Source organism: Aphelocoma coerulescens, chromosome 19 (genome assembly GCF_041296385.1).
Source record: "Aphelocoma coerulescens isolate FSJ_1873_10779 chromosome 19, UR_Acoe_1.0, whole genome shotgun sequence".
In the NCBI taxonomy this organism is placed as follows: Eukaryota; Metazoa; Chordata; class Aves; order Passeriformes; family Corvidae; genus Aphelocoma; species Aphelocoma coerulescens.
In genome coordinates this window covers 8,838,400-8,858,929 of record NC_091032.1, presented here as the reverse complement: position 1 = coordinate 8,858,929, position 20,530 = coordinate 8,838,400, and positions in this window count along the sequence as shown.

Here is a 20,530-nt window from a genome sequence, read left to right as displayed (position 1 = left end):
GTGCCAGTGTGGGGGCTCCTCTGGCCCTTTTCTCACTAATCCAACCATGCTGGATTTAGGCTAAGGTGGCTGGGACAATCACAGAGGGGAGAAGGTGACGGTGCTGCAGGACGTGGTGGGGCAGCCTCACGATGGGTTCCTGCCATCCTAGTGGGTCAGGGACAGCCCTGCCATCCATCCTGGCTTGTGGACGAAGCATTGGTGCCAGTGGGACATCCCCACCGGCCCACTGAGCACAAAGCCACTCTTCACTGAGGAGGGGAATACTGTTCTGTGGGTTCATGACAGTGACCCCGAGAAACAGTGCCCAAAGGCAGGGAGCAGGGCCTGGGCCCCCCAGCCAGGGTGTTTCAGCAGGAGCTGAGCTGCTCCACGTCTGCCCTTGCCATCCCCAGGCTCTGAGAAGCCCTATTCAAGCAGCTCGATGAGCAGCTACCCATTAGTCACGCACTGTACTGGGATTTCTTTTCCTCAGCTATGAAAAGGCCGTGGGAGGCCCTGCGGGGGCACACCCAGCACAGCACCCCCAAGGCTCTGCTGCTCTGCACCTGGCAAGACCTGTCTTGGCCGTGTCACTGCGGTCACAATCAAGTCACAAAAGTGAAGTGCTGGGTGCTCCGGTGACTTCAGGAGCTGGTGTTTAACCAGCAGGTAACACAGGTGCCGTGCCACCAGAGCTGCGAGGTCCTCAAACACCGAAGTTTTCACTAGGTTTAGTGGTGAGTTCTGAATCTCTTCAGCTAAATGCACGAGGTGCTTGGCCAGACACTAAAAATAGCAGAGCTGCCCTGAGGGCTTCGTGGGCCTGGTGGACAAATCCTGGCCGACTTGGCCGCTGAGCTGCCGCGCAGCACAATAGCGCTGCTGGAAGGGCTCCACGGGCGGGTGTTTGTAAACAGGAACATGAACTCTTGCCAGAGCATCTCGCAGCCCTGCAGAGGGGGAACACTGCCACAGCTCTTGTCCCTGTGCAGCCCAGGGGGGCTTTGCAGGACCCCTTGGCCCTCATCTGGGCTGCCAGCCCTGCGTTCATCTGTTATCCCAGAGAATCAAAGAATGGTTGGGAGGAATCCTAAGAATCTTTTTCCAAGCCCCTGCTGTGGGTAGGGACACTTTCTATGAGTCCAGGTTGCTCCAAGTCCCATCCAACCTGGCCTTGGACACTGCCAGGGATGGAACAGCCACTGCTTCTCTGGGCACCCTGTGCCAGGGCCTCACCACCCTCACAGGGAACAATTTCCTAGCAACATATAAGCTAAATTTCTCTTCTTTTAGTTTAAAACCATCTCCCTTGACCTGTCATCTGCCTGTGTAAAAAGTCGTTCTCCTTTTTTTGTAAGTCCCCCTTAAGTACTGAAAGTTGCAGAAGGGCCAAGGGTCTGAGAATGATGCCATGGGGCTGGACATGCCGTGGTGCCAGGATCCTGCCCCATATCAGGATCTCCCCCAGCCCTGGGGAATCCCAAGGCCTGTCGCTGCCACGCAGAGGATCAAATCCTCCATTAGAACATTTCAATGAGCATCTGCCAGCCCCGACTGTGCGAGCGCGGGGTGCGGCTGCCGGGGAAGGGAGCCCCGGTCCGATGGGACCGGCAGCGGGTGGGCGGTGGGGCGGCAGCTCTTTATGTCGGGCTGGCGCCGTGCTGCCGCCGCGCCTCCTCCGCACCCGGGACAAAGCGGAGCGGGCCGAGCCCCGGCCCCGGCTCCCAATTAGGGCACCGCCGGCCCTGCCCCCCGCGGAGCGCAGGGGCGAGGGGGGCACAGCCGCGGTCACGGCCCCGGAGCCCCAATTACCCCCGGGGCCGCCGCTCTGTCTGCGGCTCCCGATCGCGGATCAATAGACAAAGGGCAGCGGCGGGGCCCCGGCGGGCTCTGCACACACCCACTCCCCCCTTCCCCGTGAAGCCTCGCCCCCCATCCCGGCCGGGCGTCCCTGCGCACCTGCGCACCCGCCGCACCTGTGCGCTCGGGGCGGGATGCGCGGCTGCGGGGCTGAGCCCCGGTGTGGAATACAGCCGGTCTCTGCCGGTGACTGTCCCCTCTGCCTGCTCCAGGGCTGAGCCCCCGGAGCCTCTGCTTGGATCCTTCCTCCGGGCACCGGCATCTCAAAGGCTCTTAGCCCCACTCATCCGGTTCTGGCCCGCTATCCCCGCGGGGGCACGGTCCTTGTCCAGGGCCGGGGCTGTGGGAAGGACGCAGCAGCCGTCCAGGCTGTTCCCTGCCACAAGGTTCCCAGAGCCACTTTGATCCGTGTGGGTGTCTGGGGGGGTGGAGGGAAGGGGGGGTAAAAACATTATCAGTGAAAAAGCAGCTGTTTATTTTGATACGAAGCCGATTCTTAGCCGCAGGCACCGTTTGCTCCGTCCGTGCTCTTCAGGCAGGGTGGGAAAGGGGAAAGGGGAGGCTCTCGGTTTATTCCGGTTGTTTACAGCGGCGGGTGATGCCGAGGGACAGCCAGGTCCGTCGCCCCTCGGCGCCCGCCCGGGCCTTTTCCCAAGCCTTCCTCGGAGCCGCGCCGGGAAGGGAGGAGGCTCTGCTCGGGACATCCGACGGGATGGAGCGGAGGCTCCCGGCGGGGGGAGCCCAGCTGTCCCCTCCGTTGCTCTCCTAGCGGGGCCACACCGCTCCCAGCCCGCGCCTCAGGGCAGTGGCACTGGAACGGCACCGCTTGGTTGTGGGGTCGCAGGAAAACCCAAACCTAATCCCGGAATTTTCCCTGCCCGGGATATGCCCCAAATCCCGAGAATCCCGGCGTTTCCCCGAGCTCGCCGCCAGGTGGAACAGCGGCGCCGCGCCGAGGGGCGGTCCCGGGGGCGCGGACGTGTCGGGGGTCCCGGGGGGAGTCCCGAGGGTCCCCAGACGGTTCCTCGGAGGCAGCAGCCCGTACCGGTGGCACCGTCAGTGATCCCAGGGGTTTGGCTTCCTACAGACCGCAGGAGTGGGGGATCTGTGGCAGGTACCCCACGTTGTGCCTGCCCTCCAGTCCATCTGTCACCTGTGTCCTGCCACCTGCATGGCCATGTTGCACCTTTCTGAGGGCGTTTGTGTGGGTGTCTGTTCACTTTTCCTGTCCGTGTGCCCATGTGAGCAGCCACCCAGCTGATTGTCGAGGATCTGGCACTGTTCCCCAGTTTTGTGGGTTCTGCCAAAAGTGCACCTTCTGCACCTCCAGAGCCCCTCAGAATGCAGAGAATAATCACTCCAAGGCACTTGAGCCGCAACAAGCAGCCGGAAGCAGTGATGTTCTGTCTTCTGAACGGAAGGTCTTACATTGCCCGAGGAATTAATGGATGAAATCATGCAGAGAAGGCTGCTCCTCTCCCTTTGGCATTGCTGTAGCTGGTGACGTGAGCACAGGTACATCTGTCCTTCGCTTCCCATTGATTCCTGTAAATGGCCTTTGCCTCCAGCCTTGGGCCTGGCATGCTCAGTAATTCTCTGGAAATAAGATCTAATTAAAATGAGACAGCGCTGTTGAGGGACTACCTAATTGTCTTTGCAAAATAACGTTGTGGAGATCCTGGCTTGGTTCCCAGCAGAAAGGTGTTGTCAGTGCAAAATCCTGTGAGGCTTGGGGGAATCAGTTAAAGGCTTTTGGGAAATAATTCCCCAGGCTGGGAAATAATGAGCTGGTGGAGACACTGCAGTACTGCTGTCCCTGGGCCAGCTGTCCTCCCCTTCCAGAGCATGTCAGGCCTCGGGGACCCCCTCAAAATGGCTTTAAAAGAGGCCAGTTCCATGTGGGGTTCAGCCAAGGTCAATGCCAACAGGTATTCCTGGGGTTTCCCTCTACTCCCCCTGTACTCCTATCTGCCCACATCAGCGAGAAGGGAAATCATTTGGCTGCTAAACCCTCAAAGGCATCCAGGATCCTGGATGATGGACCTAGACATGCCCCCAGCTCCAAGCTCACCCCATCCCATTCCTGCTGTGTCTCACTCATTCCAAAGGTCCCACTGGGAACCGAAGGCTGGCACTACGGGGACGCTGTGTAGTGCTGGGAGGGGAGGGTATCACCAGCTCCCCTCATTCCTACAGAGCCTGTCATCCTTGGGAAAGTTTTGGGACAAGACCTTTCCTGGTCTGCCAGACAGCACGAGAGCAGCCGGCCTCCACGAGAGGGAGCGTTTGCAGGGATTTTTATTCCAGCTGGATTGTTTTGGTTTTCCCCTGTTCTCAAGCACAGACCATCCCTCTAGCTGGCTGAGCCCTTTGCCTGCATGAAATGCCCATTTTCCTGGGATGGGGGAGAACTGGGCAGAACTCTCAGCTTTCCTTTTCTTTTTGAGAGAGTTGTCATGTTGAATTAGTGCCATGACATGAGGGGAAACTCTTTGGTGACATGAGGAGAAACTGCTCTTTCCCTGGCTGGGTGGCAGGCTCCTGTCCCATGTGAACAGGAGGATGGATGTTTTCTTCCTTTTGGCCCTACTGCAGGGAGGAAGAAGTCCCTCTTACTAGGCTGTCTGGGGAGTGTTGTGTGTGGTCTTGGTCAAGTGTGGGGCAGGGCATGAGTGGCCAAGCCAGCCCCTCACCATGGGGAGCACTGGAATGTGCTTCAGTGCTTGACCAGGTCCCCCAGGAAGGGATGGCTGGAGGGACCCTGGCCCTGGGACACCCCAGTGTGGCTTCTTGTGGCAAAAAAATGGCTTTGGCAGCTCACACACTTGGCCTGTGGCCTGGGGTGGTTTGCTGGGCCCTCATTTCAGGACTGGGAGGGGGATCCCATCCCTCCCCATCTCACTGCTCCCCTCTGCAAGTCACTTTGAGACCCCAGCAATGCTTGTGATCCTTCTAGAATGGGAACAAGCTGTTTATAATTTCCCAAGTGACTGCTACAAATCCAAGGCCAAAACTCCCACTTCTGGGGGCACAGGATCATGTCCTGGTGCCTTGGTGGCCACATGAGCCGTGGGTGGTTTGGAAGGAAGATGCACAGCCAGCTCGAGGCTTGGGAGGGGACCTGGTCCTGGCTCCCCCTGCCCTCCCTGTGTGTCCCTGGAGCCTGGGAGAGCCCAGACTACCCTATCTGCAAATTGCAGAGCAGATTATCAGCGAGCACGTCTGAGATTAAAGACCCCTCTTTATGTCTGGTTCCCCCAGAGCCAGGGAGGCCGGAGCTGAGTTTGGTGCAGACTCTTTGGCACCATGGGGCTGATTGCTGGGGTAACCTTTTCCTTGGCTGGGAGAAGAGAGGAGGGCTCAGACAATTTTCAGTCAAGGATAGAAAAAAAGAAAAAAGAGAAGGGAACACACAACAACAACAACAGCAACAACAGTTTATTCCAGCAGGGTGTTGGGAGGAAATTCAGGCACAGCTCTGAGATGCTCCCAGTTTGTGTGATCTGAGCCAGGGAGTGAGTAACTGGGAGGGTTTGTCCCTGTGTTCTTCTTCAACAACCACTTGGTACTGGAAATTCTTGATGGAGAACCCAGTGAGAAGCCCAGAGGTGGTGGATTGGCATCTGCAGGATGCAGAAAAGCCCTGGGGCTGCTCCTGCTTTGCTGTCCTGGCTGCATGTGCAGAGCTTACACGGGTGCAGCACATGAATCACAGAGCCTGGTGCTGTGCAGGGAGGGCATCCTCATCAAAACAGAGTGAGATTTTTTTCTGAGAGTGCTCTGAGGGCTCTGGTTAGGAGGAATGGCGAAGATTTCTCTGTATTCTCTCAGGCAAAATGTGTGCCCAGCTGCTCTGAGCAAACCTCAGCCTCTGGAGGGTGCACAGCCAAGGCCAGCCCGGAGCTGGGATAGTCCTGGCCAGCCAGAGCGGCTTAACAGGCTTAGGGCAGCATAGTTCTTATAAACAATCACATGAATTAGCACAAATCTCATTAGATCCGTGCTTCTCCTGTGTTCCTAATGCCCCTCGCAGGGTCCTGTGCAGGCGATGACCGAAGAAATTCTTTCCAAGAAGAAAGAGCCATGGCATTTTGGGTTTGCTTTTCTCAGAACCATTTCCATTATGCTTAATGGACAGGAGAGCAGAAATCTAATAGGTAAAAAGCCATTCAAGGTCCTTGGGTATTTTAAACCTGATTTAAAGTTTTGGCTGCTCTGTTAGAGCAATGATTCAGCTGATGGTGCCCAGGGGTGCTCCACGTGTCTCCCCTGTGAAGCAACAGGGACTCAGTGATGTCTCTGCTCTGATGTGCCCCAGACAGCTCTGCTTTCCTTTGGCTCTTGCTCTTGGCTGGCTAGTGGCCTGGCACCGTGGGGAATGGGGCTGTCTGGGCACGTTTTTATAGCATGTTCTGTTAGGAGTGTAGTGGAAGAGGTGGTCGGTGCCCAGAAAACACGGGAATAGTAGATTCAGGCTGGAGTGCTTTGGGGAAGGGAATGATTTTTCTCCTCTTGGTGCTGTGCATGTCCGCTGAATGCTGCCCACTCCTGGGCAGTGCCACCCTGCAGTCTCCCATTTCTCCTCCCAAATCACTCCAAGAAGCAACACAGAAGTTTCCTTCCCTTGTTCCAGAACCATAGTTGCTCCTGGGGTGAAGCACCTCGGCTGCTGCTTCAGGACTGGGCTCCTGGGAGTCGTGACAGGAGACACCACGGGATCTTTAATGACAAAAAACCCGTTTTTTACATCTCTGCTGAAAGTCTGTTGCTGCTTCACCTCTCGGCAGAGGAGGGATATGAGCAGCAAGGAACGAGGGCAGGCAGCAGAGCTTGAGAAAGCAGCTCCCCAGGGACTCGGTCTCTGGCGGAGCAGCCCGGGATAAGCGAGCATGAGAAAAGCAGGCTTAGCCCTCCAGTCACCCTTTAGATGCGTTTCCGGCTGCTTTTCATCTCACTCCGAGTTTAAAAGCCATCTTATTCCAGCCCCGCCGCTGCCGCCAGCCTCGGCAGGGCTTCAAAGCGGGGCTGTCTGTGGCTCCCGGAGGGAGCGGCGCGGGAGGGGCCGTGTCCCCACGGCACCTGCCAGCCCCGGACACGGGCACGGGGAGGGGCTGCCCTGCAGCAACCCCCCTGCACTGCCAGGCTCTTCCCTCCGTGTGTTTGTGGCTGCTCGGGAAAGCGTGGTGGGACAGGGCTGCTTGTGGGGGACATGGCAGAGGGGCTCCTTCTCCAGACCCGTTTTGTCCCGCTGGTGAGCTCAGCCTTGCATTGGGGAGTGGGGTCACTGCTAAGCCGGGGACTAGTGACTTCTTGGAGTTTTGCATTCCCTTTTTTACGTTCCCACTTTCCTAAATTTCCTCTTCTCCCCTGCGGCTCCCTGTGGTGTGGCTGGGGACAACACCAGGGGTGGTTGGTGACACCGCTGTCACACACCCAATGTTGGGGGGATGCAGGGGAGTCCCACAGAGTGTGTTTGTGGGGTTTGGCATTTGGACCACCTGGAAATAAGAGGGTGGTGGGTAACAGTGTCCAGCAGAGCTGTGACTGTGTTGGCCAGCAGGGTGGTGGCTGTGGCTGTCACAGCTCGGGGGGGGGGGGGGCGGTGGATCCCCCCTATGACAGAGGGACCACTGCCTGGAGCACAGGGATTCTCCTGCGTCCAAGTGACGGCTGGGAATGGGATCTGCTCCTTCCTAGATCATGCACAAGTGATTTCACCCCAGCAGCGCTCTGGGCAGAAGCTGGAGGCAACACCTGAATTTGGCAACAGAGAGAGGAGGGGCCAAGTCGTGTCAGAAACCCAGGATGAGCTGCAAACTTCTCTGATGGAAATGTGCTGCCCAACCTCTTTTTTTTGTTGTTGTTTTATTTGTTTGCCAAGCCCACGGATGTGATTCTCCATTTTCTCCCAGAGTTTTTGCTTCAGCAGATCTGTCGGGAGAAGTGCACTTACTGCTCGGTGACAAAACACGTTCTCGAGATGGAAAAAGCTCTTTTCAAGGAAAACATGACATTTCAATGGAAAAGTAACTTTGCATGCTGTTTCTAATTTTAAAGCTCTGCCTTGGAATGCTCCCATGGACTTTGAAATCAGAGCTGGCTCTTATGCTTTCCAGGTTTTATCCACCTTTCCCATATAATTTCAAATTGCTCCCTCTGTTAACGAGACAATATTAATTCTGCCTTGGTGGATTTTGCATAGACTGCTTCCAAAGCACAGTTTCCCTTATCCCATCCTTTTTTTCTGTGTTTTCTTTCCCCCAGCTCTAGACTATAAATACCTTTAGGCCAGACTGTGGGAACTGCACAAAGCCCTGTACCTGGCTGATGCCTCCTGAATGGATGAATGAGTGAATGTTCTTCCCGGTATTGCTCCATACTGAGATTAACTCTTAAAGCCACATGCTACAAATTAATGCATCTGCTCATTCCTAAAGCATTTCATCTCCATTAAACCTGCTAGCATTAATTTCCCTCTGTTAATCTGACCTGTGCCATGAGGGAGGAATGCTGGTGGGCTTTCCCCCCTCTATTCCGTGTAGTCCTGGTTTGTCCTCGCTGAGCTTAACTTTTAAAGCAGAGGAGCGAAACCAGCCGTGAGCCAAGTGCTGCTGGAGCCAGCAGAGGGGAGGCGAGAGCAGAGATTCTGCCTTTCCGCACTTTGCAATAAATTTCAGGGGAAGGGAAAAATGGCTACTGGGTTATTTCTATCAATTTCCCGAAATAAGAGCGATGCGGTCGAGCTGATAACGGCAGCGGTGTCAACAGCAATCGATGCCATGGCAAAGCAGCAGTGGCAGACGAAGCTGAGGGGCAGGCAGAGGCTGGAGGGTTTTCCCCATCCCTTACCCCTGCTGAGAGCTGCTTTTCTCCTTCTTTTCTCCTGCATTTCTCCTGCAGCATCCCAGTGCATCCCTCGAATCCCACTGCCACCCCCTGCTCCCAGCTCTCGCACGAGCAGGGTGGATGCAGCACTGAACCACTGCAGTGGTGGCCAAATTTGCCTGTGAGGGAAAGGCCTCATCCTTCCATCCCCTGAGGCACCTGGCATCCCTCTCCTTGGCACAGTTTCTGCCAGCCCTGTCCCACACTCTGGGAGAGCAGGGAATATTTACACTGGGAGATGCTATCGTGGTGCTGCTCGAGCTGTCCCTGGAGGTGAAGCACAAACAGGTTCACTGCAACGAGGTCACTCCTTTAACAGGTTTAAGTGGGTTTCACTGTAAAATGAATTTATTTCAACAAAACCTTTTTTGATAAATTAAACCAGCACCGCTCTGTATATAATTTCTATAAACAATCTTCTCTAACGTTTACCTAACCTGGGCATGCAGAAACTCTTGCACGTTAAATATTAGATGAAAAAGGGCTATGAAACCTTTAAATAATTCCTTTTTTTTTTTTTTTCCAAAGCAAGAAAGCCGGCATACCATGGGAAAATACTCTGCTGCTGTTGAGCTGAGGTTTTCCTGGCTTCTGCCAAGAGTGAGGGGAGACAAACCCCTCGTGCTGCCATGGTCTGGTGTTGGTTTTTGTATTTCCAGGGCTGCAGCACGAGGCTCACTGGGACTTGCTGGGTGCCAGCACCCATCCACACTTCTCCCATGTATCTGGTGGCTGGTGATGTGGTGATTTATCTCCTGTGTCATGTTTGCAGGGTCCTGGGAAGCTTGGTACTCATTAATTAGTGAATTTACCTCAGAGCATTCATTAATTCATTAATTCATTAATTCATTAATTAAAGAATTACAGCCCTACTGCAGGTGCTGGGTGGGGGGAGCTGTGGACTGGTGGGATTTTATGTGCCATGGAGTTGTGGTGGTTCAGGCTGTGCTGGGTCATTTGCTGAGTGATTTGGATGTTTTCCCTTAACCTCCCTGATTGCAGAGCACCCTGGAGAGATGGCCATGACTTCAGTGAGAACAAACTGTCCAGCTCTTAAAAGAGAGCTGAGGTGAGTGAGAGATTAAAATAGAGGGAATGTAGTTTGCAATTAAATATAGTTTAATTGGGTTGGAGGGAGGACAGCAGAAATGTTTCTGCTAAATAATTCAGGATTTAGAGATACCCTCACAGCACGTCCTGCTCAGCTCTTCAGATCCTTGGATGGGGCTTGGAGCAGCCTGGGATAATGGAAGGTGACCCTGCCCATGGCAGGGGGTGGAAGGAGATGATCTTTAAGGTCCCTTCCAGCCCAAACCATTCTGGGATTTATGAAAGGAATGATATAAAACCACACAGCTGATAGGAATGATATAAGGTAGGTTCCAGCCGATGGACTTGCGTGCTGTGAGAGTCCCCACCTGCCAGGGATGAGACCTGGACAGGCTCAAAGTGTCTTTTGTCACTGTCTTGAGTGCAAGTGCACAGAAACCCATTCTGCTTTGGGCAGGGAGAGCCTGCAATGAGCTCATGTGTTACTTGAGGGTTTTGTGGATACTGGGACTGCAGGATCTGTCCAAAATATGTGTTAAAAATCAGTTTATCTTCCAAATAAACCCTCAAAAATTCCAGTATCTCCAAGACGTGCTTGGAAGTGATTTATTCTTTTTGCTTTTGGTGTTTCCCTGACACTTTCCAGCATTATTTTTAATGACACTGTATTACCAGAGATCACTTCTGGTGGATAACACAGTATTTATGGAGAAACCAACAGCTAAATCTGGTTATCATTGACGTTGCTTATAAAATACACATAGCAACCAAGATACTGACCATGGCAGTAAATTGAAAATATATTGAAAACATAAAGCATTTTTCCAATTTATTAGTAATATTAAAAAATATTTGGGCAGGTTCCCCCCCCCCCCCTTGATAAAAAGAAAGATATAGAAGCTGTTGTGAGGAAATCTGTGGTATTGTTGGTCCGAAGGCAGGCGTGGTGAGGAGGGTGAGAGGTGTGCTGGGTTTTGTGGGATTTCAGATAGCAAACAGCCCACTCTGGACATGCTGTGGCAATGCCTGGGGCACAATTCCACTGCCAAAGTGCTTGTGGAGATGCTGCCTCAGGGTTTTTGCTGATCCCCCTGGCCCCGAGGCGTCCAGGAAGCAGGTTTAGGAGGGGTGGTGGCTTTCCTCTGCTGGCTGCAGCCCCTGGTTCTGGTTGAGGTCACCCTCTGCCCCCACAGCACTGCACAATTTGGGCACGTTGTTGAAAGGGTTAACCCTGGCAACTGCTGGGTAAGTGTAAAAATATTAATAAGGCTGCTGCAGGTCGCCCTAAAATGGGAATTTATGGTGGTAGTCAAAGCTAATGTTTGGGATCAATGCAACATCCCTTCTCAGAATGAAAAAATAAATTAAACAGACCGTCATACAGAGGGTATGTAACCAAATCAATCATGTTTATGGCATTTAATCAAAACTTGATTCAGTTAAATTTATTCCATATGATAGCCCTGTGCTTCACAGGATGCACACCTTGCTGGTGAGGCTCAGCCAGCCCTGTGCTGCTCACCAGAGCCAGGGCTCAACCCTGTGTCATTACACGTTAATGAGATTAGGGGCATCCATTTGTGCAGGATGCTCTGACAGCGGGTGGGGGGTGTGTCTGCGCACCCAGGGAACTGATCACGGGGCTTTGCTGTGGGTAAATAATAGGTGTTTAGTGACAAATACCCCTCTGGCTCCTGCTGCAGGGTCCTGCTTGCTCACTGCTGGCTGTGTCTGGAGGGTGAAGTGGTACATGGCCTCGTGGGCAGCTGAGGTGGGACAAAACGTGCCCCAAACCCCAGGTGGGGCAGCCCAGGCACACTGGTTTATGCCATGCTGAAATCCCAGTACTCGTTGAATCCACCCATCCTGGCCAGATCCATCTATCCCTTCAGGAAGGCTCCTGCCACCAACCCACAGGAGCAGATCCTTGGGAGCAAGAGGTGCTCATACCTCCCTGCCTTCCTGCACCACCAGGAGCTGTGTTCCCGTCCTGGAAGGAGGATTTGATGCCACAGACCTTCCTTCTCCTCCTGGAAGTTGAATATTAGAATTCTTCCTAGCTGTGTATATAATTCAGTACATTAATCTTCCCTTAAAACATGCTCCTTCCACAAAGCCCCTCTGTATTGATCCAACAAAGACAATCATATATTATGGGGGGGAGGGGGGAACAGCTGAAATATTTGAGATTGGCCCTTCTGGGGGATTTATTACGTGTCTGAACTATAGTGTCTGCCTATTTTTTTATTCTAAGCCTCTATGACAGGGGTCAGGTCTTCCTCCATACACTGTACAGTGCTGTGCACTGTGATGGGGCTCTATGAAATGCTCAGGATGATTAATCACACCCTATAAACACACTTCTGGTGTGTCTGGAGGCGTGCACGTGTGTGTACATCAGCAAACTCCAGCAACAAGTACTGCTTGTACCTGTCCAACGCCCCTGTAGGGTCCTGAGCAGCGTGGCCTGGCTGTGGGGTGCTCCTTGGTGTGTGCAGGAGGTGCATCTGGAGACCTTTCTGAGCTGGATTTGTTCTGGTTCTCTGTTTTTCCCAGCCCAGTTGGTTTCAGTGATTTTCTGAGCGGGATGCAGTCCTAGGGCATGTCCCAAAGGTGATGCAGAGCACGAGTCTGGGGGATTTTCTGGTGATTCCCTGCATGGGAGCCCATCACCCTCTGCCTCTGGGCATGGAGATCCAGGCTGTGAGGATCCCCATGCAGAGTGGATGCCCTTTAGGAGAGGGGTCATGTTCCCTCTCCATCCACACCCCAAAATCAGGAGGCAAAGCAGACAAGCTGAGAACCTCGTGAATCAGGGAATGAGAAAATAATGAATGAGCAGGATGGACTGTTTATAAACGTGTGTGAGATTAATGAGCAAAGGCTTCTCCATAACACAGAAGGCATGAAATCTATCCCGTGCTCCGAGAATAATGAGGGAATCAATAGGATTACGAGGTTAAGGCCGGAGTAAACCTGAATGACAGCTGCAAAATAAATTTTATTTGGAGGACGTGGCTGGGGTTAAATGAAATGTAATAAATAATGTAAAGCATTTAAGGGGTGGGGAAATGGTCCAGAGATGTAAGGAAGAACAGAAGGCCCTACAGTCGCTAAATCTACCCAGTTCATACCCACAGCGTGTTTTTGCAGGCGAGTGATGGGTGTGACACACACCCTGCCTGTGGCACGGTGAGGTCGTGCCCTCTCCCCTCATGGTCCAGGACAGGAGCAGGGAGGTGGCAGTGGTGCCACCAGGATCTGGAGCTGCAGCAGTGGCACCGAAGCAGGACAGGGATGTGTATGTGTGAGCTGCAGTCTGGGATGCATTTGGGGTTCAGCTCGTATGAGCTGCAGCTTTGTGCATCCCTTTTCCCCTGTGCTTCTCTCCTGGTGTCCAACTATAAAAAGCCAACACTGCCTGCATCCCACTTTCCACAGAACTCCTGGAGCTGCTGCATGGCACAGAGACCTCCCTCTGCTGAGCCCAAAGCAAAGCTCACACCTGCCCCTATGCACAGATCCTCTGCCGCGGTCACTGCGGGGACAGGCACCCTTCTGGATGCAAGACCCTGAACTTGTTCCACTTTTGCCCTCACGGTGGGAATGTCTGCTCCTGCTCTGTGCTCCAGCAGGCACGAGATGTCCTGCTGACCTTGGCTTTGGGGATAAATCTGGGCAGGTGGGTGGAGTGCTGTGATTTCAGGTGCTCACCACCTTCTCCTGGTGGATGCTTTGGAGCTTGAAGCTTTTTGGAGATTGATACCGAGTCTGCTGCTCCCTGAGAGCCGAGACACTTCCAGTGCCTCAGTGAAAATTGAGCTGCTCTGAGAAACCGGCTACAGGGGTGGGTGCCAGACCAGTGTGAAGTTGTAAATGGCTGCCCTGATTTTTCCAGCATGATTAACTCCTGGTCCTGCTCCTCCTTGCTAGTTGTCAGGGAGGGAGATTTGGAGTTCCTGGGATGTGGTCAGTGCTTTAGAGGCAGAGCCCAGCCCAGAGAGGTGGCAGCTGCTTCTGCCCCCGAGGAAACACGTACCCCACTCCAGGAGGAGCAGCTCCGAGTGGGGACGGGACAGCAGAGATTTTGCTCTTAAATCACCACGTAAAAAACCCCCTTCTGCTTCCTTCTGGGATTGGTTCCCCGGGATGCTTTTCCAGCAGGTTACCCCGTGCCCCAGGGCTTGTTCTCCCGGCCGGACCGTGCGTGTGCGGCTCAGCCCTGCTAATCACGGCTGCTCCGTGTGTTTTTCCAGTGGTTAAGGGGATGACTAATAGAGCTGTCCTGCCTGCGTAATGCACGCTGACAACAGCGAGCCTCAGGGGAGGCGAGCACAAAGAGAAGGATGTGAGGGAAATCGCTTCAATTTGTCCCCTGACAGAGGATGGGTTTTCCCTGTGGTACATCCCTGCCGGGCTGGGGAGCTGGACTTGCCTCCTGCCACCCTTCCATTTGCAGCTGCCTGGAGCTCTGTGTCCGTCTGTCCATCCCAGGGCAGTCAGTGCAGCACGGGGTCACTCCGTGTGGCACCTGCCCTGTGCGGGGGATGCCCCTGTGCATCCTGACCCTGCTGTGTGTTCGTGTCACTGCTGGTGCCAGCAGCACAGGCTGTCCATGGCACCCCTGGCTGTTGGTAGTTCACCCCACTGCTGTGTGAGGAGGGGTTTGCAGATCTCTGCATGCACAGGTGGGTTCCCAGTGCCCGCTGCTCACGCATCCCTGTGTGTCCCTGCACACGTGTGCCCAGTCCTACAGACCCGCCTGCCTCCCACATGAAACTTTTCCTCAGCAGGATGCAGAAAAATGCCTTTCAGTTGCCTTTTAATAGCTCCTGTAAATCTTATTTATGCTAATGCTAAAGACACATTTATTATTGTCAGAAAGGAGGAAGAACTGGTGAATCCCTGGCTGGCCCCAAAGCCAGTGATTTGGAAAGAACTGAGGGAGAAGGTTGAGGGCCACGGTTATTCCTCCTCTTTTGGGGACACAGCAATGACACCAGATAAGAACCTTGGGCTGCTGATGGGGTGCAGATCCCCATGCCTGGAATGGGCTCAAGGGGTCCTGGCTGCAGCACCTGGAGCTATGGATCAGGCTCAGGAACCAGGCTGGGAACACTCATATCCAAGTACCCACATGCTTGTTCTCTTCCGGCACCTTCCATGCCATAAGAAACCATGCAGGGTGTATATATATTTTTTTAAATGTTTTTTATTTAATATTTTTAAACCATTGCACAGGCAACCTCAATCCCAAATCCCAGCCCAGAGGTCAGTGGAGAATTGGCCCTGCACCTGCAACCTGAAACCAGCTCTGCCTGGCTGGAGAGCCTCATGCTGCGCCACTAATGAAGGGTTCAGGGGGTTGTTTTTCTTTTCTATTTTATTTTGAGACGCTGTTTTGAAGCGCATGGCCAAGAGTGGGAATTTCATAGGGTAAACAGAAAAGCTGCTCTGAAGTTATTTATTGGTTCTGTTTTCCAGCTCGTGGACTAGTATTGATTTATTTTGCAGTGTCTCCAGAGGCTTCTTCAAGGTTAAAGTGTAGACATTGCATGTTAGGCTGGACTAAATACTGGCAGGAAAACACATTTGGCTCTTTTAATTGGAAAAACATACTCCTTTTGTCACCCTGAGGCCAAGGCTCTACCACAGCAGCACAAGGAGGGCAGGGGAATGTACACAAGTGCGAGATGCTCTGGTTCACACTTGCTTGGGGAATTCAATGGGAGCACAAAGGTCCCCACAACTGGCTCTGGGGTCCCACCAGGCCCAGAAAGCAATTCCTCAAGAGAAGGTGGGGGCCAGCAGCTATTCCAGGTGGGGAAGCTGGGTGTGAGCCTCCTGTTGACCAAACTTAGGCTGTTTATAGGAGCCACCACAGCCAAGCTTGGTCCCAGCTTCACTTTTGCCTCTGTGAGCTGCTCCCAAATGGCATCAGGGGCTGACCAGGCTCCCACAGCCCAGTGGGGACAATGCTGGTCCCCAGCAGTAGATGGCAGGGACTCATCCCAAGTGCTGATGCTCCACACCAAGAGTAGGAGAGACTCACACATGCTAACCTCAGACCCCACTACTTTATTTCCAGCCCATATATTTACAACCATTATTCAGCTGGAGAAGGGGGTGGAAAAGGAATTCTTCATCCCTAAGAAGTACTTACATCCTCAAAGTAATTTCCAGCCTCTGTGCTGCTTGTGCCACTTTCTTTGGCACGTTAAGGGACTTGCCCCAGGCCACTGAAGGAGGCAGTGTCGGGGACAGGGTGGCTGCTGCTGCCACAGGATCCCCTTCCCCATCATTCCCGAGCCGGTAGCGGCTGCGTGCAGCCAGGATGGAGGTGGGGAGCTCTGCTGGGAAGGTACAAGCTGAGGTTTAGAAATCATGATGTGTGAATTGAAATGGGAAGCAACGGATCTCGGGAATCACCGCAACTGCTACAAGGTGTTCCTGAAGCTGTCAGCAAGCCATCTGCCCGCTCGCCCTGGGTAAACACCGCGCTCCAGCCAGCCCTCCTTGGAAAACCGGGAAGCACATGGGTCCCATGGGGTGAACCCCTCCAGGGCAGCAGCGTGGGCCGGGTGGGAGCGGGAGGAAAGGGGCTCTGGGGTGTGCAGGCGAAGGGAGCTGCGTGGCCTCGATCGCGTTGGGGCTCTGGAGCAGAGCCCTGGCTGCGCCGCTCGCTCCTCGTAACTCATCGCGGAGACACCGCCGTGGGGAGGCCGCAGCGGCCGCGCTGGGCCCGGCCAGCAATTTATGGCTCCAGGGAAACACGGCAGCCGGTCTGGGAGTGGAGCAGAGCAGGAGGAGAGCGCCTGGGGTCAGGCGGCTGCCCAGTTTCTTTCACTCGCGCCTTGACTCTGCCCGTCACTCCCTGTGCGTGCCGTGGTCACCCCAGGGGAGCGTGAGGAGCACACGTGCAGCAGGGCACTGGGTGGAAAGCCTGCCATGCTCCTGCCCCACTGCATGTCACAGCTCCTGGCACAGCTTGGGCAGTGGGGATGCCAGCCCCTTCCCCTGGGGACATGGGGCCCTGATGCTATCGGGCACCTACGTGCACCGTGTGAGCTGGCACAGAGGCCACGTGGAAGTGGCCACGGGCTGGCCCCATTCACAGCCCCAGCACAGTGAGGCATGTGGCCCTGATTGAAAAAAGCTGGGTGACCTGGGATGACACGGGTGGCTGGTGCGTCAGTGCAGCCCCAGGAACGCCCCCGATGGGTCGGGACTGCAGCATCGCTGCCAGCCCCAAAGGCAGGAGCAGGAGGAAGGGCCCATGGCTGAGACAGACCTGTGGGAGAGGGCCTGGGGGGCCTGCTCGTGGTTCCTCACAGGGTTGGAGTGCAGCTCTGGTCAGTGTTCCCAGCCCTGTGCTTGCTCCATGCTCCAAGACTGTTAATCATGCCGTGCCTCAGTTTCCCCTCTGTGCAGGGGACAGCGGTGCCTTTGTTCCCAGCTGCCCAGAGAAACGCACTGAGCTTTGGTAAGTTCTGGGCTGAGCGAGCTGAGAAAAGCAAAACTGGAAAATTATGTGTATTTTTGCAAAACCAGTGCCGAGGTCCATCAGTGCCTGGTGCAGCCATGCAGGGAGGAGCACCAAGGGTCCCGATTTCGGGGCTGAGCCCCCTTGTCAAGGATGCGTGGTCCATGTTAGCCTGAGTCTTCCTGCAGTGCCAGCCAGCACTCTCAGCCTTCCCCCTCACTCACAATTCAAAATAAATACAGAGAGTGAACATGACCTTGAGTGTATAGTCTAAAGCTTTTAAAACTCTCCTCTAATTCTTTTAACTTCCCGCACATCTATCCTCTGCACCAGCCTCCTCATTTCTCTTTCTCTACAGTAAACTTATACCCTTTCTAAAGTGCCCGGAGAAGACGCTGCAGATGAAATGTTACTTTAGCTTAATTTCCTATTCCTAACATATGCTTTAATTAATGTCATTTGCTTTGATTTGCTGCCAGCATGCCAGTGCAGCACTTCCTTCGTTTTGCAACCTTAACCATAACCTTGTGGGAATGAGGATCAGGTGTTCCCGGCTGATTTCATCTGGTTCAGGGCGTTTATCTCGAGCTCTGAGGCTTTTCTGCACTTTGTCGGTGCCACCAGCACAGAGGCAAAACCACAGCGTTCTCCTTGGCTGGAGGTGCTGAGAATGTGTTGTACATGAGGGATGCTGGTATGGAAAGCACTGACCAGCATTTCTTATCCATGTTTTTTGCACTTCCGAGTTTCAATCTTCCAAGGAACATGGCAAAACTGGAGAGAGGGGATGGGACCCCCCAGCTCCTGATTTCTCTGTGTCAGGATCAGAGAGGACCATCCTGCTGCTGGCTCTGTGCCTGCTGTCCCCATAGTCCCTGAGGCTCCAGGGCCAGTGCTGGACCCCACTGGCCAAGGTGCTTCCTCAGGTTGATGTTCCCAGCCCAGGCAAGCATTTTCCAGCATGGAAACGGTTGAACATCGTGTGGCAGAGGTGCCCTCCTTCCAGCTGGAGCTGCCTTGTCCTCTCTGCACCACCAGGTCAGTGCTCTGAGCTGTCGTGTGAGAAAAAATTCCTAATTTGGGGGATCTTTTTCCTTCCCTTCTCCTGACAGAGCCAGCTTGGTCCCTCAACCCAGGCAGAAAAGCACCAGTAAGCTCCCATGACTTTCTGTAACTGCTTTGCTTGAGAGCAGCTCCTTGCACAGCAGAGCCTGGAGGAAATTTTAGCAATTGTCTGTTCTGGCCCCAAATCACTGGCACTTGTATACAGCAGGCCTGAAATGGCCCCTTTCCCAGACAGCTCCTTAAGCAAGGTTTTCCTGTCTCTTTATTTAATGAATCTCAGCCATCCTTTCTCTCCTTGCTGGAGCCAGGGGCAGATGCTGCTCCAGAATTTCATCCCTCCCCTCTCTCCAGTTTCCCTCGTTCTACCTGCAGCAAATTTGGGGTCCCACAGCAAGTCATGTCCCACGAGGAAGAAATTCCCAGCTTCTGGGCCCCATTTCAGTTGGCTATTATTTCCCTTCATGTTTGCTTCTGCTGAGAACCTTCCTCAGGAATGGGAATGTGGGGCCTTTTTGCAGTTCTTGTCCCTTTACTGGGGGGCAAAGGCATCCCTAAGGTTGACCCCTACTTTCAGAGAAAACCCTCTCCCTGGGCAGGGAGGAAAATGCCCAAAATGAAGAACAGCATTTGTCCCAGGCCTGGCCCTGCCCCACTGCAGCCCAAGGAATGTGTTTCATGTCAGTGTCCCAGGAGTGGGATGGAGGCATGGGAGGGATGTGACTGAGCAGGGAGCAAATTGCCACATCCCAGAGTCTGGCTGGTGATGCGTGTTGCCCTTGGAGGCAAAACCCTTCCCAGAGGTGGCCCCTTTTCCCCAGCCTCCTGTTCCCCAGACCCCCACAGCTCCCTTCCTCTCTGCTGTCATCTGCCTCTCACCTCGCCTTCCTCCATCCCGTTGTGCTGCCTCCTCTCCAGCAGCTCCACATCCGGGTGCACGTTTGTGCCTCTGCTCCAGCCCCTACGCTCCGGCCGACTGCTCCCACTGCTCACTGCTCCCCTCTGCCCTTTTCAATCCCGGCTGCCTTCCCGCGCTCCGAAAGCCTCCCGCCCCTAAACCTGCCCTGGGTGATTTAGCCAGGACCCAGGACAGGACTGATCTCTGGGAGGGTGATGCACGGCTCTCGTAGGCATCTGGCAAGGGTTTAAATCCCCAGGGCCCCTGTCTGCTCCTGGCTTAGTGTTTTCTGTTCCCTCCTCATAGCTCCAGGGCTGAGCCCTGCTCTGACCACTTGCCACGCTGCAGGTCTGGCCCTGGATGAGGGAGAAAGAGGAAAGATTTCCTCTGGGCAGCACCGTGGTCAAAAGGGACTGGCCAAAGAGAGCTGCAGGCTCTGGTGGGGTGTGAGGGCTTGCTGTGCTGCCTTGCTCAGGCTGTGGGTCAGAGGGGTCTGGCCCCTGAGGGGGCTCTGATGTTTGAATATGGTTGTTTGGCCCCACTGACTCTGATTGCTGTGGCAGAGCATCATGCTGTGCCACATGGGGGCTTGGACAGTGTCTATGCCCAGATCCAGGGCAGAGACACAGCTGGCAGCTGGCTGCCTTCATTCCTCCCGCTGGGAATTTCTCACCCAGACCAGCATTTTCCTCTGTTTACCCTGGAGGACAGTGATTTCCCATAGTAATAACCCCCTCCTCATCCCCAGCACAAATTGAAAAATCACTTTGGGCAGGACTCTCCCAGTCCCCCATCCCCTGCACGGTGATGGTTGGACGATGACAAGGACACCGTGCAGAGCCACAACACATTGCTCTGCCAGTGTGCCGGGCTGGGTTTGCAATACCTTAAGGCAGTTTCTTGCTCGGATGCAAGGCTTGAGACAAATCTCTCCTCTTTTCTTCCTGCCTGGTGAGAAGTGACTTGCCGTGGTGTCACCTGGTGGATTGACGTCCCTCTCCTTTTTGCCCACAGCTCCAGTGCTCCAGAGCGGCTTCACCCAGGAGGTTCCACGTGTCCTCACCAACTCCACCAATGTCCCCACAGGACACTGAGCTGCCCTGGGGCTGCTGTCCCCTCTCCATGCACACATCTGGCTGCCACCCTGACCCACACCACTGCCTGAGTCCCTTCTCTCCCAGGCTGTCCTCCAGGCCTCGGCAGTGCCGGTGACCACTGGGGGATTGTGTGACCAGAGCCACTGACCCGCTGTAAGTGGCAGAACACCGGTGGCAGAGCCTGCTTGGCCCCCATCCCGTGCCAGTGGCAGG